Below are 19,873 nucleotides of genomic sequence, written 5' to 3'. Positions count from 1 at the left end.
ATCAAGGATCAAGGTGATTTAATATTTTGCCAGAAACTGGCGAAAAATCCATGCAGAATGTCCAGGTACATTGTCGTGGTGAAGGATCCATCCATCATGCTCGGTTAAAATAGTGTGCACTGTTGATTTTCCTAAATTCGGTTAATTAGCTATCAATCGGACGATCGGTAAGGATAAGGGACCGCACACGATCAATTATGTCGTCAACATTGGTGGCTGAAGGTCGTCCCGGCCTTGCATCATCCGTGGCGTCTTGTCGGCCATCTTTAAAACGCTAAATCCACTTGAAAACAGATGTTTGCTTCAGAGCATTATCATCGTAAACAGCTTTTAATATTTCATTAATTTCTTGATAACTTTTACCGCACTTCACCAAAACAATTGATGTTGATTCGTTGCTCCGTGATTTCGTCAATCTCCATTTTCGACAAACAGAAAAAACAAGGACAGCAAAAACTAACATAACTGGTACCATACGCACAGCTCGACGATCCGCCAAGCACGGACAACTCATTGGGTCTCACGCAAGTAGCGCCGCTAGTGGGCGGGGCTATAGTCCGTGGTCATGGTCGCCAGATTTCACCAGTTCGCGCATTTATTGCACACACCACGTATGCAACCCCTAGCAGATTACAATCGCTTTCATTTGAACTGAAGAGTTTGCAAATCTTTTTCAAAACTATCTGTCATTGCATTTTGCGTTTTCTCAATACAAAATATCAGAAGAATGGAAAATAAACAATGCATATCGTGATAAAAGAGTGCCAGAGATAGTCTCATCTCATATTGTTTATCTCAATCAAAGATACAGTTTTCTCCATAGTTTCTCATTAAAACCTTTTTTCATGGAAGAAAATTAATATCCATGGAATTACGTTTATGTCATTAATAAATGAATTGTATTCATAGTCTATTTCATTAATGGTATTTTTTTGCAAAAACTTATTGGCGCAAAATACCTTCCTCTTGAATTAGGAACGTCTTCCATCTTGAATTAGGAAGAAGTATACGTATTATTTCTATATTTTTTATCTCTCCCCATCTCTCATTGCGCGTAAATTAAATATGTTCCACGAGCCTTCATTTTCGACATAGCTCCACCACAGCGTTGAAAGACAAAATTGGTTACTTTGGGTGAAAATTTAATTCCATTTCCGCAATTCAGGTCATTCACGGCGCGATTTTCTGGCCACTGCAGCTCTGCTGCACGAACGATGGGCGATAGCCTCTCTATTTCCAATTACCCGCGCACAAACCCACTCTCCTCTCTTCCTCACAGGGGCCCACCGCACACCCACCATGGGGGGGGGGTGTGGTCTCCTCCATTGCCCACGTGACATGGCATGCACCGCCTCCGCTCCCGGAGGTGGTCGTCCTTGGGGCGAGGCTATTTTTAGACTGAGTCGTCTAGCGAAGAGGCCATCTCCGTCAATCTCAGAGCGGGTCAAAGCGGGGGTGGGTCGCGCCCGGCGGTCTTGAGGTCCTCCTGTTTCCTTCCACTCCGGACTCAACACTCCGATTTGCCGTTCGACGCCCCTTCGGAAGGGCGCGCTACAGACACGAGCAGCTGCCCTCGCCAGGTGTCCCCTCTTCCCCTTTCATGACCCATTACTCGTAAAGATGCGGTGAGTCATTCATACGAGCGGGGAATCAGTATCGAAAGGATGAATTCATTCGACAAACTGATTTCTATATATATGACAACATATGAGAGATATTGGGGGCCGATACTCTGTGGGAATCCATCGAAGAAAGAATGAAAGACTCTTAGACTTCAGTCAGATTGAAGTCCAGAGTCTTAACGGAAACTCAAAGAGTCTTTTTGGTTCTTCTTTCAAGATTTAAGATAACACTTTCTAAAACGCATGCGTATGCTATCCTTTTTCCAGTAAAGAGACGTTGGAAATCAATGTGCTGTACTCTAAATGAAAACTGTACTGCAGTGAAAAATGTATTGTAATGAAACCAAAATCGTGCTTGAATTAATTATTCTCCAGAAATTTTAACCAATATGGAAATTCCTCGTTCCTCCATTTACGCGTAACTACGAAATTAATAATTTGGCCAATAAAAAGCAGATGTGGGCATAAATAGGAAAAGGATGACCGAAAATATTAAATGAATTGAAAGGAATAATGAACGAAAATTGCTCTTATTTACGCGAATTGTGAAATGTTGTAGTTTTATCATTTAAAATTATTTGTGTTGAGATCAAGGAGGTAAAAATAATTTTTGCCTTACAAAAATTGTCTGCCAAATTTTATTTTGATGAACGTGTAAAATAAAATTCCTAATGTGTGTCATCTTGAAATCATTCAACGGTGTTATTTCCATCTTACCTATCAATTTTTGTTAATTACTACAGTTATTTATTTATTAATTTGAAAATAGAACCACATACATCAGTAACTTGCCAATTTGAAGTTGAACGTCATCACAAGATTTAACTTTTAGCGAAGAAAAAATGGGAACAAAACGCTGAATAAAAGAGATTTTGACGTATTTCAGTTTTCTCTGATTTTTTTCGGATATTGTGCTGAATCATAATTGGTTTCCAAAACTTTCATTCGAGACAAGGGAATAATATCCAATTATCGCTTATCGTAGTTCCAAAATTGCTTGTCGACCCAGCAGTCATGGTATCAAAGCCTTCACCATTGGCTTCCTTTATTTCTTTTGCTCACAGTAAAATTTTCCTCTATGGTTCTCGTTTACTAAGGAGGAATTTTTTTTCGAATTTCTGTGGAATTATTTATTTCTGGCTCACTAGCACGGGATCCGCTAGAAATAGGCTTTAGCTATTTTTCTGAAATATTTCATTCATTGTATGACGTTTATTTCCTCACCCTGGTCACCAAAATTTTGCGTATAAACGCAACTTGATTAGAATAGCTTCCTGGTGGTCACTAGTCACGGTGCGAAAAGGAACCTTGCTCGGCGGGCCCATTACGTATTTACACTGCCCTATTTCTCGTCTGACATTTATCCCCGAAACTGCTGAAAGGAAACATGGATCAACTTTTGATAGCATCGACTCCTGCGCATTCCTACAATTCATAACTTGTCATGACCACATGATGGAGATAAGGAATTTCTAAGCCAAATGGTACATATTTTATTTTGTAGAAATAATTGGTTTAAACTATTTCATTACATTACTTGACAATTCAAATTCAAATTTTAATTATACGATTGTTTCGTTGGTACTTTTGGAAGTTTAAGTTGGCAGTTTAAGAGTTGGCGAGATAAGTCTCCCAAAATGGCCCGTAAAATTTTCGAGACTTTAGTGTACTTAAATTTTCTCTACGCATACGAATGATAGCACCGTTAAATATTACCCGTTATAACAGACTGGACTTTTGGATTTTGTTCCTGAGAAATCTGTACTAAGGATGTAAATATAATATTCAGTATCGGGGCATTTATAACGTCAATCGTAATCTAGGAATTCGGATGCAATCCCAATTCATAGTGATTATATAAGTGAAAATGTCTAAAGGAACACAAAGGAAAAAAGCCTGGTGATTGATCCTTTCACGGCCAAGCTGAACATTTTAATTCAAGCAGCCATTTTCTATTATTTGATTGGCACCCATTAATTTTTATATAATGCATCGACCCATGATCATATTGTAAGTCTAACCGGTTTCATTCGCAGTTAGTGTTGAAAAAGCTTGATTTTTATATTTAACTAAACCTCTTGAAGAAGGCCACGGAGAAGGCCGGAAGCTTAAGCAATTTACAATGTGAGTGTCCTTTTAAGTGTTACTATTTTATTTGTGTTCTATTGTGCCGTCTAAATATCATACTGCTCGTGTGAGTGTTTCCGTTGAATCCATGTATATATATATATATATATATATATATATATATATATATATATATATATATATATATATATATATATATATATATATAATTGAAAGTGGAAATACCGTGGAAAGTTTCGGAAAATAGATTTGCATCAGATATTGCAAAAATGCCTCAAAATTCTTCACATTAAAATGAGAGTCCTTTTGTAGATGGTGGATTTCGATTTTACAGGGAATAGGAAATAGTCTGCTGGTGCCACGTTGGGACTGTAAGGGTAGTTGGGGAATCGTCGCGATGGGGTAGCAGAAGGTCTTTGCAAGCAGACACCCGACACTGCTCTTGGTCGTCCGTCAAAAAAGGCCATCGCGACATGAATTTAACGCAGATGGTTCTCATCTCCAAATTTTCCGTGATAATGCTGTGTGCATTTTCATCTCATCAATGTTATTATACGATCTGATATCATGCGCATACTTAACCGCCGATCTGACATCAGCACTTCACGCATAAATCAAGGAAAAATTGTTACCGATACTTTTTATACAAACCTTGAACATCTTTCTAGATTTTTGTACATGTATAAATGATTGTGCTGTAACATTTACCTGCCAACTGCATAGAGCGCGAACACATTTGAAGATACTCATTTTTTTATCCCGAAAAAAATGCTCCGTCACTGAAAGCTGCACCCAGTTGACGCAAAATTGCTAAAATAAAGTTTGATTTAGTCAAATGAATGAAAAAAAAATTGATTCACCTAGAATATTATTCACACACGATTAAATGCATATCAGTGGTTACAGCGACGGGGCCTTTGACCTTAAGACACCACCAAGAGTGAAGAGGAAAACTTCCTCGATGGTGCTTGGTTTCCGAAGCGAAGCGCTAACCATTTTTCCCAATATCTCCGCGATGGAAAAAACGAACAAGGTGACCGAGTCAGCCAATTTTCCAGTTTATGGCCCTTGCCCGCACTAACGAACAGCTATTCATGAGAAAAAATATCGGGGGTTGAAATGGCGAATTTATGGCTTAAATCTAGTTGTAGGGATCCATGAGATAGGATATAATTTCCGCTTCTTCCGCGAGAGAATGAAGTTTTCTTCGACGGTGAGGGAAAGGACGGGAAGAGTTCGAAGATAACCTAATTCAAGATTCAGTGGCGACGATGCAATTCCCCAGTAATTCCGGTCTGTGTCTTGCTCCTATCATCGCCTCATCGCAGTCGACATCATTTCCAGGGCGGTTTTCCAGGGGCACAGCAAGTTACGTTGCCGGCAATTATCGAAGTCCTTTCTGCGGCAGACGATCCAGGAAATATGCCGTGCCCGGGTCGCTGATTAATCACGCATGGAAGACGCATTGCAATGATGAGTAGTCTCCATTTTAAGTGACATCAATCTAAAAATTACTAGGTATGTAGTGTAGTTTTTTTACATAGACCAATCGTTTCTATACACCATAGTCCATGTTATGTTTCATACGAGAGCTTACTAGAAAGTAAATTACGTTTTGAAGTATAATATGAACCTAGTGACAAGAAAAAGTTTTTTTTTGAAATGCACATTCTTAAAGTATTTTTCGACGTAGTCGTCATTAAAGTGGAGGCATTTACAAAAATGATACACAACATTTTCAATTCCGTCTCTAAAGAAATCATAGGTCAAGAACAAGGCTAGGCCTCGCGACCATAGGTGCTGTGGCCATTGTTTGTAAATTGAGAATCCACCGCTGCCTCACTCCGCCTTCACTCATTACTATCCCGTCTCCGGACATTTCACAAAGTTGCATATTAATATATCAACTGGCTTCTGCTAGTATTTTGCCAGTAAAACCTAACCACAGATCGCACTACACAACTCGCGGAAGCAATTGCCTTTTCACAGGTCACAGAGTGGGGAAAGAATAGAAGACCCACAGTCTGCAAAAACTGCCACAGGAGGATTAGAGTGTAGGGACGTTTAGACTCCAATATGGCGACTATAGCTCCACTCACCACCACGCTAGGTCGAACGTAAGTTACTTTCTTAAGAGTAGAAATTTGCTAATTTCTAATGCTAGTAGAAATTTGCAAATTTTCTTGGCGAAATTTGAGTTTGCTCGTACAAATTTGGTTCCGGTGCAAAAATGTTTTCTATCTACAATCTTGTACCATCCAGTATCCCCACTAACATTACAATCTCTACCCTAATTTATGCCAAAGAATATATTTCGCTCGATTGCCTGAATGAAAGTATGCACGTTTCACCGTATGCTTACATTTTCACAAATTATGCGTTCCAGTATCTATATGCTACATTTCCGGTATGATACAGTGCAATTCGTTTTTGAAGCTATATTATTATTTCACAATATTTTCCTAGTTTTGAGAAAATTTTATGTAATTGGTCATTCATCGGAACTTGCTAAGTTCTGCCTTGCGGTGGAGATGTTTTTACGTGTTTTAGTTTCGTGTGAAACTGGATTATGAGCTCTTCAAAATGAATGAGCATAGCGGAGGAAAATCTGGAATATGTAGAACATTCCTAAGAAACCATACCTGGCAAAGGGAAAGGAACTGGTTCCCTTACCCTGATGTGTGAAACACCTCCGTGTTGATTACTTTGTTTATGGTTATAAATAAATAAATAAATATAGATATATATAAATATATATGTATATATATAAATAAATATATATATATATATATATATGTATATATATATATATATATATATATATATATATATATATATATATATATATATATATATACATATACATATATATATAACACGCACACAAAGAGCATTTTCTGCGCTAAACGAATTTGGCGTGCCAAAAAGAATTACCTTTTTCCTTAATGAATGTCCGGCATATGTAAAATTATGCAGTCATGGAATTTCTATAGTAAAATCGAAAACAAAGTTTTTCATCACTTTAGTGAAAAATGTGGTTCCAATCAAAATATAAACAAAATATAGACAAAAGTTAAACAAAATATAAACAAAATATAAAGAAAATATAAAAAATATAAAGAAAATGTAAAAAATATAAACAAAATATAAAAAATATAGACAAAATATAAAAAATATAAACAAAAATATAAACAAAATATAAAAAATATGTAAACAAAAATGTAAAAAAAAATATTTACGTGGAATACTGTGCTGGTATATTCTTTTTTTCAAAATATTTTACGAAACAATTTTTTCGTTTGAAAGCTGATTTAAAAACAGTCATTGTCACCCTCCTTATGTCTATAAAATTTTGCATCAATGAATATCTTCTGACTTTATTTAGTTTTTTCCATTTTTTCACGTAAGCATGTCTTACGTGATGTGTCATGTCATACGTGTCATGGGATACGTCAAACATGTCTCGTTACATTTAATGGCTACTCATTATAAATCTACGCCTGCTCGCAAGGCATATGCACCTAGTTTAAATTCGGTGCAAACATTTATAGGGGTTAATTTTATTTTAATTCTCTCTGAGCTACCAAGGTCTTTTAATGGAAATTCCTCTGGTAGTATTTCGCTTTCGAACTTTAATTCAAGGTGGCCAGACGGAATGAAGATGAGGCGTTGGGGAGACGCTACTTAAAATGGATTACATTTAAATTGCCTGAGCTCAATAACAGGCTTGCTTGTTGATGCGGACGAAGCCACATTCAACTCCCTCTTTCAAAATGATGGCCGGTATCCAGACGCAATAAAGTGACTGGTTTGGCCGGTGCACAAATGATCTTTCAAAAAAGAAAATACATTAAGCTACGCTTGCCTTCGCAGTTACAAGAGGCCTCTATCGAGGCCAGGCTCATTTGATTCCCATGATCCCGGTGATAAAACGTCAACAACGAATTTAAATTTTTAAAACTGACGTGGCCAGTATATTACTTTCTCTGTGCGTGTTTTATTTTTATGAACAGACCCGGGAAAAGAATTTTTAGCTATATGTAAACTAATGCATCACTTAACAAATTGAATATTTACCATCGTGCTTTTGCAATCTAACATGTAGGCTTGAAAATTTCATGACCTTTGAAATAGGCTCCCTTAAAGTTTATTTATTAGCACGTGGTTTCGTTTTTTAGAAGAATCTTTGTGCTTCTAAGGTTAAATAGATGCGGCTTTCACCCTTTCATCAGGGGTTTTATGTCCATGGTGATCACATTATTTGCGTCAAAAGTCAATGAAACTCGGAAAAGTCTCAGAGAACTTTTAAGAAATATTTCCTTGGAGATTGAAAAAGTTACAGACAGAATAAGAAATATAATTATATTTCTTTCAATAGCTTAAGTCACGCACTCATAGCTCAATTCTTTTAAAATTTAAGGAGAAAATAAATAGATTGCTTCGAGGCAATTTGAAATTTCAATAGCCTCAAATCACGAAAAATTCTAGGAAAACTAAAACTTTTTGACAGTTACGGATAAAAATTTATACTTAATACTTTTAGTGCCATATGAATGCAGGCACAAAAAATATGTCAATCCAAGAATTGGTTCACTCTATCCTAAAATCATCTTAAAAAGGACAAATACATTTCTCCATTTCGAAGAACTGTGACAGTAACTGTAACGAAGACATCCGCTAACTTGCATTTAAATGTGCTAATTTTAAAATTCAAAGCCATTCGCCATCATTGAATCCAGGTCACAGCTAATGGTTTTTATTACTTTGACATTACTGCCCCTCACTCAAAGTTATGTAATTTCTCGACTATCATTCTCCACACACCATCGTTGATTCTTATCCTATTGCTTCTCCGTCCTCGCGATTCTCTCCTTTGAGGTAATAACGTTGTCGATTGTTCCTCGCTCAAGACTTTCGGCACCAGCTTCGCGCACACTTTCCTCATCGCAAGATCCTCTGTTACAATGGTGTGGACGGTTCGGACTGAAAGGCCGGTCTCCTCACTGATAAGGGCGATGGTTAAACGCCTGTCAGAGTCCAAACCTTTTTTCACTTTGGCCACTTGAGCATCGGTTCGAGCAGTCGTCGGACGCGAAGCTTTTTCAAAACCTTATTCAGCTTATTCACTTTGGAGTGACACTCGAACGGCATTCGAAACTGTCGCGTTTGCATGGAAGGTGAACCAGCGGAGACGAACCACCTGTAGCCTAGATCCTGATGCGTTTCAGTCCCATTCAAGGCCGATACGTAATTCAACCATCGCGTGATTCAAACACGAGACTTGAACGGAATTTCTCAGACGCGGTGGGTAGAGTTTAGACCTGCTATCCCAACGTAAACTATATTAACTCATTTCCTTTTCAAATTTTGGAATTCTGAGCCGATATGATGTACGGTGGAAAATAGCCATTCACATCTTAAGTTCAGAAAGAATTCAAAAGATCAAGGGAAAGTCCGTGTGTGCTTTTATGAAAAACGGTCCCTGAGATTTCAGAGATTGAATGCAATTAATTCTCGTAAAATCAATGGACAAAAACTCAAGGGCCTCAGCAAAAATCCCTCGGTTTCTCTTCGAGACTAAAATGAATGATGGTTGGGATCTTTTATACATTATTTGTCTCGATATATTTGGTCTAGGAGTGCGTATTGGGACAAGATTTTGATTTAAAATTGCAATGAAATTAAAACTTTGATTTTTAAGTTTTTGTGAGAGAAGAAGATATCATGTCGTACCATAATGTGTAAGGCATGGTCATTAAAGTTTTTAAACTCTTAATAAAACTGCAGCAATTGGGTAGGTTTTTTTTCATACTGCTTAAAATATTCATCACGCAGGAAACCAAATAGAGATTGATATTGGATGAGTCGTTAGCAAAAATGGCGCATCGTAGTCGATGTGCAACCAACCGTTTATGACTGTTCCTTCTCATTTTATTCTTCCTTGAGTGTTAAGTCTGTGCCCATCCAAAACTGAGTGGTGGGTGACGCCCAATACGAACGTAAGAAATATTCTGCCAAAGCTCCGAAAAAAAACATAAGTACGAAAACTTGCATTATTGGTGATAAAAAGTATATTATATATATATATATATATATGTGTATATATATATGTATATATGTATGTGTATATATATATATATACTAATATATATATATATATATATATATATATATATATATATATATATGTATGTATATATATATATGTATGTATATATATATATATGTATATATATTTATATATATATATATTTCCCTACTAATGGCATGTGAAACATGTTTCTAACAGAGTCATACTTGTATCAACTAACCATGAAAAAATACCCATAAACGCATTTCCTCTCGGTTTTCCAATCAAAAGAGGGGGACTTCAGGGAGATATGGATAAATTTAAAAAATTCGTTTTGTCTTCCAACCATCACAGATAAAAATAGACATGACAGCAATCGCGTAGGAGATAATTAAAAATGGCAGTTTATCTATTTGTTATATTATCCTGCCGGTTCTTTCCGATGTATTATATTTTTGTTTATTTGACCCATCTTTTTAACAGTTACATAATATGATTTTAATATACGTTTCCGGTAATTGAATATGATGTATGCAAGTACCATCTTTCGTGTGGTTACTATTTTCGAGTGCATCATTAAACTAATGTTTGTTTAGATGTGGCTTTATACTATAGTTCTCTTTTGTTTGTTAAATTACGCGCATGGGCGATATTGTTCTAATCTGACCTTGAATATTAATCGTACGCAGATATTTGCGTACGATTATGAAAAAGCGTTTGAGTTTAATATATGCCTCTACCGTTTTTTTCATTTCATCGTTAAGAACTTCCTAAGCACAAATCTGTGCTTGCCCAAGGCTCTTGCTTCATGCACAAAGTGTAGCCCCCAGTTCGGTGCCACTTGAGATGGGAGGGGAGGGGGTCAGAGGTTGATGATCACGCCGACCAGATGGGACCCATCGGACCCGACCCAGAGGCGATAATATATTGACGGGATGCCGATATCTGGTACATACCGACCGAATCGATTTGGAAACATTGATTTGATCAATATATCGATGGTCGATCAATACTCTGAAATGTACGTCATTCTACGCAATATTTTTGATCAGCGAACATATCACCCTGTCGGCTTTAGACCCTCCAACCATTGAGAAAATTCAACTTGGCAGAGGGCCAAAGCATCTTTTTTAAAGGGTTATCTGGGGATTTCTGGGTGCGTATTGGATCTCTCGAAGTGATTGGTAGCTGTCAGTACGCGGACGATCGCGAATATGCGTGAAGTTTTGCACTCCAATCTCACATTCCAAAATAGCTTCAATTTTATTTGTAGATTACGTGAGTAACTATTAGCCTAACTTCCGTCATTTCTGATAATTAATAAATATATGCTTAAGTAAAATAAGAAATAAGTAGTCTCTACATTTAAAAAAGCATAAACACAGTAATCGACCCGAAGGTCGGTATAGTAGGTGATGCTAGAGATCCCCCAGTACTGATCCCTATACAGCGTGTGAAAATTCACACATCAGGGTAGGGGGGCCAGTTCCTTTCCCTGTGCCGGTTATGGTTTCCCAGGAAGACCTGGTACCCGAAAAATTACTTTAGCTTGGGTGGAGCTGCAGGTGCCCAGAGTGCCTTGTCTGGGAATCGAACCCGACCCTCCGCTCAGCAGTCCAACGCTCTACCCACTGGACTACCGCGACCCACTCTCTACATTTATTGAACTAAAACCCACCGAAATGTAGGACATGAAATACTGATGGTGTGCTGACACCCGTAGTAATGGGTTGATCTTGGATACTTCCATACTCGTTGCCATAAGTACAGAGCGACTTGGTTAGCAACGCATTCAAGTAGTGTGCAAACTTATACGGATAATTTTTAGTGTCTTACATTAACCTGTTAACTAATACTTTCGCAAACTTTTCATCTCAATGCTTGTCTTATGGGAAAGAAACTTAAATTATAACTTGAAACAATAAAATTTAACGTTGGAATAGTTCTGTTTTTGTACAAAAAATAATACGATGAGTTATAATTGCAGAGAACTAAAAAGGCACCATTAGCTAGCCCTTTTATCTAATTCAGAGTAATGCATCCGTTTGACTGCGTCTATAACCATTTTAATGTTTCTTTGAAAAATGATCAAATATTTCAGAATGAATTTTCGGGAAAACGAAAACCCCTTTGCCATATTACTTGAGTCTAGAATTAAAAATCAATTCAATGAAATATTCAAAAAATATCTCATACGAAATGTCTCGTACTAACTGATATTATCTCAGATAAAACGTATTATTTACACTAAATGATTTAGTTATTTCTCCAAGTCCCTTAAGATCTCAAAGGGTTGCAAAGACTCCTTAATATCGTAGTACTTTTCAAATGCATTGAATATCCATCGGAATGTGTTTGTTAATTCATATACACATTCAGTTTTTCTCTCTGATTGAGAGCATCGCCGGGGAACCTGTCAATTCAATCAATACTGTCGCCCGTAAACGCAAATGGTCGGCAATTTTTCATGTGAAATCGATTAAGTTATTATTTATTTGGATCTTGACATTATAAATGTCTCAGTTAGTCAAAAATGTCTTGGAACCGCCTTTGAAATACAATTTTACCTTTAAAGAAATCTCTTTTTTGCGTTCAAAGTCTGGAAAATAGAATATCATAACCCAAATACTTTTCTTACTCTCTCTCTCTCGGGTCGATATTGTACGGCATAGCAGGGCAACGGACAGGTTACGTCGGTGCGGAGGCAGTAGGTGACCCCGAGGCGAAATGGGGTCGCGCCCAGCCCTAAGTCAACTCAGCAGATCGCCTTCAGCCCCCCCCCCCGACCACCATTCCCGTCGTCGCATCCCGACCCCATTCGTCGATCGCCGTGATGGACGCTCGACCGGCCGACGTCAACCCCTTTACGTGGAACATCGTCATTATTTCCAAAAGTTACCCAAGTTTCGCCTTCATTTGCGTAAAATAGCCTCGCCGAGAACCGTCGACTTGCATCGGCTTTCCTCACGATCACTCAACCCATCTCCACAGGCACATAAAGACCGAGGGTTATGCCTTGAGGAATCACAGCAAAAGAAAGACGAACTTTGCTTCACATCTAACATCTAGGTGGAAGAACTTTACATATTCAATGCAATAAATTCTGTCCATTGAGTATATTCATGCCAAAAATCGATGAGGTAATCACTTAATGCTCTGCCGCGAAGTTACGCTGGATATTTAAAGCTAAGACCCCTTCAATTACCGTTTAGTCTCCGGTTCACTAGTTAGATACAGATTCATAATTAATCAAAAAAATGCCGCAACCAAGATAGATTCCGTTTATCGCATTGTCCGAACGAGGTAAACGAAGGCGGTTTTATTGTTTCAATTGATCCTTCGGACTGCGCGTCAAATTGCCTCGCTTTGGAGGGGCAGAAGAACCATAGACGTCATCAAGGGAGACCAAAAATAAATATGCATCATTTCACGGCCCAAAACCCTGGTCGGAGGCGAGACCTCTGGGTATCCAGAGCGCAGCAAAAGTCTCATGTTCAAACTCGTATGAGATCCTAGTTCATATAATAGTGGCTAACAAATTTATAGTTTAGTATAACAAATTTTTTAAATAATAACATATATCAAGAATTAATCGGAGTTACTACGGATGATAAATTCCGGAGAAAAGATTTTCAAACTATCGCACTGGGTATTTTTCATATCGTTAAAGAAATGGAGGAGGTGGATGTAAAAAAAGTGCGACGGATTTACTAAATGCCGTGACGTGAGTCTTAGGCGAATGATTGAGTGAATTAGTTAAATTTGGCAAAGTATCAGTATTAGAAGCGAGTTAAAAGGCCGGAAAGTAAAAAAACAGAAATGGGAGTTATAAGAAAGAATAAGTTACGTCAGGAGGAGATAATAGAAAAAGAGAAGATGCATGCGTGGGGTTCGAGGAAGAAAATAAAATTTGGCTAGCACATGGATACTGAGGGAAGAAGAAAACACATAGGGAACACGTTAGAAGGGCGCTGAAATATAACATAATTTAACCTTTCGGCCTACTTCAGGTCAGTCTGACCTGAAGTAGGCGGAAAGGTTAAATGATATATATATATATATATATATATATATATATATATATATATATATATATATATATATACATACATATTATAATTTTTAAGTAATCTACCGGTTAAGGTAGGTTTTTGAATGGAAAAAGCTTTATTATTAAAGGAATATTTTGTGACTCCTAGCAAAACATCTACATCAGGTCCCTCTTCTTCTCTAATCACCTCCTTTCTCCCTTCATCCCGTCCAACATCCCAATCCTATTCCTTCCCTTTCTCGTTTGCTCAACATTCTCCCCTCTATCAAAGTCTTCAACATCCCACTGCCGGTCAACACCCCCTTCCTCCACCCTTCCTGCCTCCACAGGATTTCTCCCAACAAACCCCTGTCTTCGCCCATCAGACCAAGTACTTCCTCGTTTGTTTTCTTCTCTCTCCGATTCACCTTCTCCAATCTTCTCCACACACACATTTCAAAAGCCTCCAATCTACGTCTATCCTCCTGCTTTAATGACCACGTTTCCGCACCGTATATAGCTACGCTCCATATCAAAGTTTTTACGAGTCTTTTCTTAACATCCTTACTCAACGTCCCCATCATCAACTACCTCCTCCTTGTGAAAGGCTCTTTGCCTAGCACAATCCTTCTCCTTAGTTCCCTACTACTTTGACCGTGTTGGTCCAAAACACTTCCCAGATACATAAACTGTTCTACCTGGTCTAGTTTTTGCCCCTCTATTTTAATGTTTAGCTTAGCCTTTTTCTTTCTAGAGAATCGCATAACCTTTGTTTTATTAATATTTATTCTCAACCCATACCGGTCGCACTGAATTTCCAATTCACTCAGCAATGCTTGCAGCCCCTTGGCAGACTGACAAATTAATGCTTGGTCATCAGCAAACCTATATGATTTTACGGATTCCCCACCCACTTTCATTCCTACCTCCAGTTCTTCCCATGCGTCTATAATCATTTCCTCTGCATACAGGTTGAACAGCAACGGTGATAATGGGCAACCCTGCCTTACACCTCTTCCTAACACTGCCCAACCGGACTCCCCGTTCACCACTCGCACCTGAGCAGTCTGAGACATGTACAGGTTGCGGATTAGCCTCCTTTCCCTCCAATCTATTCCTATTTTCTGCAATATACTCATTAGTATTTCCCAATTCACTCTATCAAACGCTTTTTCGAAATCTACGAAACAGGCAAATACCTCCTGGTTGTGTTCTATATTCCTCTCGATTAATAATCTCATTACTACAATAGCATCACGCGTACCTCTCCCCTTCCTAAACCCAAACTGATCATCCCCTAAGTAATCGTTTGCCCTACTCTCTATCCTTTTGTTTATGATCCTGAGAACAACTTAAGCTGCGTGGGATATCAAACTTATTCTCCTGTAGTCCTCACATGATGTAGCCTTTACCTTTTGTGGAATAGGAACTAAAACTGATCTCACAAAGTCTTCCGGCCAGAATCCTTCCTCATAAATATTACGGATCAGCCCATATAGCCTCTTCCACCCACATATTCCTAAGCGTTTTAATAGTCCCGCGGGAATGTTATCCACCCCCATGGCCTTATTTAGTTTCATCTCCCTTAATGCCCTTTCTATCTCATTGTCTAGTATGCCTGGACCTAAGCTGTCTTCCTCTACGTCATTTTCTTTTTCAATGTCTAACTTTGTTGGTCTGAGTTCCTTACTATGCATTTCTTCTATATACTCCTTCCATCTCTCTTGGATCTTCCCTGCGTCAACTATTACCTTATCTGCCTTATCTGTAACTGCTATCATAGTCCTTCCTTTCTTACTTCCCGATAAAGATTTAACTTTATTATACAGTGCACCGATTTCACCCTTCCTCTGCAGAATTTCCATATCCTCGCACTGCGTCCTAAACCATGCTTCTTTTGCTTTATTTGTTACTCGCCTCAATTTATTGTTAAGTCCTTGTACTTCATTTTGCAAATTTCTGTATTTACATTCTCCCATTTTCTCCGCTCATCCATTTTTGTAATCTTCTCATCCGTGATCCATGTTTTTCTAGTCCTTTTAGTGTTATCGGTTCCAATAGCGCCTAATAGTGCCTAATGGCATGCGTACCAAAAATTCTTTACTTTTAATTAAATGCAAACGAAGGGAGATCTCATGAACAGATGAAAGGCGACGTGGGAAGCGTGGGAGCGCTCTCGAATCGCAGGAACACAGCGTTCTTAAAGAGAAGAGAATCACTCCGCTTGAGCATTCCCCGATTGTCCCCCCCCCCCCTCCCTCCCTCCTCTTACGTGGCTGGGAAAACAAGCCGAGGAGGGAGAGCTGGAGATGGATTAATATTTCTCGCCCGTAGGGAAGGAATCCCGGAAAGATTCCACGCACTCCTTTTTATACGCATCCCCGAAACGTGATCAGCATCGCGCGGCTCCATTTCCCCTTCGCGGCGCCCGAGGCCCAAGATGCGAGCGGCGTGCCTCAGCTGTCCCGCTCGCCCCAACCCTCACCCCCCGCTCTCAAAGGACTCAGGGGAGGGTCGGGACCCTCAACCGTCCGCCGTGGAGTGAAATTGATGCGCACTTTGGAATTGGAGGAAGAAATAGAGTTATTTGGAGAAATTATCTCTTTTATCCTTCGTTCGTTAATGATATCAAATATAGGAATGAATTCTCTTAAAGAAATAATTCGGATTTTATATTTTAAATCTATGGATTAAAATTTCTGGAGAGCATCCCAAACGTTCTGAGATGAGGTATAACTAATGCGAATTTATTGCTCTTTATTTAATTGCAGCACACGTTTATTGCCGCAATTTGCATAATGACGCCCGTTCCTTGAAGCAGCTTGACGCCATGGCGAGGGAGTTCTCTTCAAAAGGTGGATCCAACGCCGGAGTGGAGGGAACTATCCTCTGTTGCTTGCTTGCATGAACCGCCCGGGGCAGACAGTTGTGAGGTTAATGGTATTGCTTTTCCCAGAAGTGCGTTTCTGAGATTATTTTTTCGGCTTATCTCTCAATGCTAGGCTAAGGTATTTCCTCCATTTGGTTTTCAGTTAAACGATGCAGGGAATTGCTAGAAAACATGTTGAGTAGCTCACAAAATGAAATGCAGTCGCTTTATTTCCTTCCGAAGGTGCGTCACGGTAGTTTGTAACTTTCCTGATGATTCTGAAACGCTGGTCGGGTTTAAAATAAATTTAAAATGGGTTTTCAGGTTTTGCCAAATCAGAACGTCTTTGCTAACTCTCTCTTTTACGCGAAAGGAGTTAATAAGACATTAATTCAGTCAATACTATTTGGTTCTTTAAGGTCGTACGCAGTGGTATAATTTCTAAGTCTAAATATGTTTAAAATTGCTAGAAAATTAATTCTTAATTTTAATTATTATGTATAAAAACTATATACATGTATCGGAGCATAACTCAATTGCTCAATATGAACTGTTTCAACTCCCGCAATATAAACAAGGATTGCAGCTACTTTTTTTGCGATTAAGGCCTCAAGTACTCCCACTTTTAGCAAAAGCTCTCCCCTTTTGCTGTCATTGCTTTTGCTTCATATTCTGTGCGTTATCTTTACTGCTGGGAGTTCTCCCTACATCATGATTATATCCTAGAAACTAATTTACCATCTTCTTTTAAATAACCTCTCTCAATTCACTGGCACCATTTAAAAAATTTTATTTATAAAACGTAGCGGTGGTAGAATATATGAACCCTCTCTATGTGGAGTATTTACGCGAAAAATGTAAAATTTGAAGGATTTTATCTGAACAAGTGTTTTGCCTTGGTGTCTTAAAAAATCTAGTGGAGACTGGAATTAATATTTCAATTCAGCAATAATCTCAGGGCAGTTTTTACGCGTGATTCTTTTTAAAGAAAATATGATAAGGCATCAGCAGAAGATTGCAAGATTAGTTTAACTAGTTTCCAAGCTCAAATATTTCAAAGCAGAGTAAAGACTCTAAGTTAGAGGTAGCTCTAATCAAATGGCAATGTGAAAAAATTGAATTTTTCCACGCTTCGTTATTTTTTCTTAAGAATAACCGTAGAAAGAAGGAGTATTATAATGAGTGTTGCTAAAGGTTTTTCCATAAGAAGTGGAAAAAACTCACGTGATGTAATTTCTCGATTGGAATTCTACGTAAAAACGCTCGTCTCTTTTCCTTCTAATTCAAGTTGCAAAATATTAGAGAATGCATTAGTTACCAGCATTACAACCTTTCTCGACAGTTCAGACTAAGTGTACAAAGTCTGTTCAAGAAGTACCGCGAATTTTGAATTTTCGCTGGTTACGTATATTTGATATTCAATTTTTGTGGCGTTATGCTGGTACTCATGAATCTTACTTATGCCGAACAATTCGGACATTTTGTATGTTCAGTTCATTGTTGACAGCGGTTTTGCATGGACGTGTTTCAGCTTGTCTTCGATTTTTGCCTGTCCCAGAAAATGGATCAAAGAATCTGTATCAAATTTTGTGTGAAAAACACAATTAAGTGCGCGGGCGCATTCCGAATGTTGACCGAAGCTACCTTGGACCGAAGCAACGTTTATCGGTGGTAAAAAATATGATCCGAGGGCCGAGAAGATGTGAAGGACGAAGAGCGTGCCGAACGCCCGAGCACGTCAACAACAGACAAAAACATTGATGAAGTGAAGAAAACAGTATTGGCCAATCGTCGAATAACCGTCGGAGAAGTTGTTGAGGACCTAAACATATCGATTAGCTCGTGCCATTGGATGTTTAGCAATGATATGGGCATGACATGGGTCACCGCGAAATTTGTATCAAAATTGATCAATTTCGACCAAAAACAGCTACGCATTAACATTGCTATTGAGGTGTTGAACTCTGTCCGCGACGACCCATATTTGCTCATAACTGGCGAGGAGTTAAGGGCTAATGGTTATGACGGGGAAACTCCTAAACTTCCAATCATCCCAATGGAAGCTGCAACACGAGCCAAGACCGAAAAAAGCGTTCCAATTTCGGTGGAATGTGAAAGTTTTGCTTACAGTTTTCTTCGATTGCAGGACCATCATCGTGAGTTCTTGCCGCAGGATAGAACGGTAAATTGCCTGCAAGTTATGCGCAATTTGCGCGAAGTAATCCGCCACAAACGCCCGGATTTTTGGAAGAACAAAAATTGGCTTTCGCACAATCATAACGCCTCTGCCCACACATCGTTACTTACGCGCGAAATTTTGTCCAAAAACAACACTTAAATGATGCCGCAGCCACCGTGTTACCCAGATCTGGCCCCCAATGACTTTTTCTTGTTCCCGAAATTGAAGAGGCCCATGAAAGGACGACGCTACCCTACGATTAAAGAGATAAAGACTGCATCGAAGGAGGGGCTGTACATGATCACAAAAAACGATCTTTTGAAGCATTTCGAGGATTGGTAAAAATGCTGGCACAAGTGCATAATAATTAATGGGAATTGCTTTGAAGGGGACAAAAAAGGCATTAATGAAAAAAAAGTAATTTGGAAAAAACACGAAAGTCACGATAGTCTTTGAACAGACCTCGAATGAGGTACAAAACGCAGTTGGACCTTTTAATTCAAGGCTATAAAATCAGGAAAGCATAATACTAATTGGATGCAATGTTCATAGATTTCATTAAACTTTCGATAGTGCGTCGAAAAAGAAATTGACAGAAAACTGATAGAATACTGCATAAACGAGATGGTTGTTTACCGATTTATAAAATTCATATCACATCATAAAAAAATAGTAGTAGCAGATGGCATGAGCTGGGAAGGCATAGTTATAACATCCGACGAGCGGCTATAGATCTCCTTCTCTTATTAATCTGGCGAATACAATGCATTCCTGCAAAAATCATTACACTATTGTACTATGTACATGTAATTGGGCAATGTGTACTATATACATGGATTGGGAAATTATGAAAATTCATAATTGGGCACGGCACGGTAGTACATGGAGATATTAGGTCAACGGTCGATCAAGGGATACTCACCCACCCAATTCGGCCATATTTCGGATTGGTGCAAGGTATGGGGTTTAGGTAATGACATTTTGGGTAAAAATAAATGAAAAACTCATTTATAAT

The sequence above is a fragment of the Hetaerina americana genome, unplaced genomic scaffold (assembly GCF_022747635.1).
Source record: "Hetaerina americana unplaced genomic scaffold, ioHetAmer1.1.p SCAF_34, whole genome shotgun sequence".
Lineage (NCBI taxonomy): Eukaryota > Metazoa > Arthropoda > Insecta > Odonata > Calopterygidae > Hetaerina > Hetaerina americana.
Note: the sequence above shows the minus strand (reverse complement) of the source record.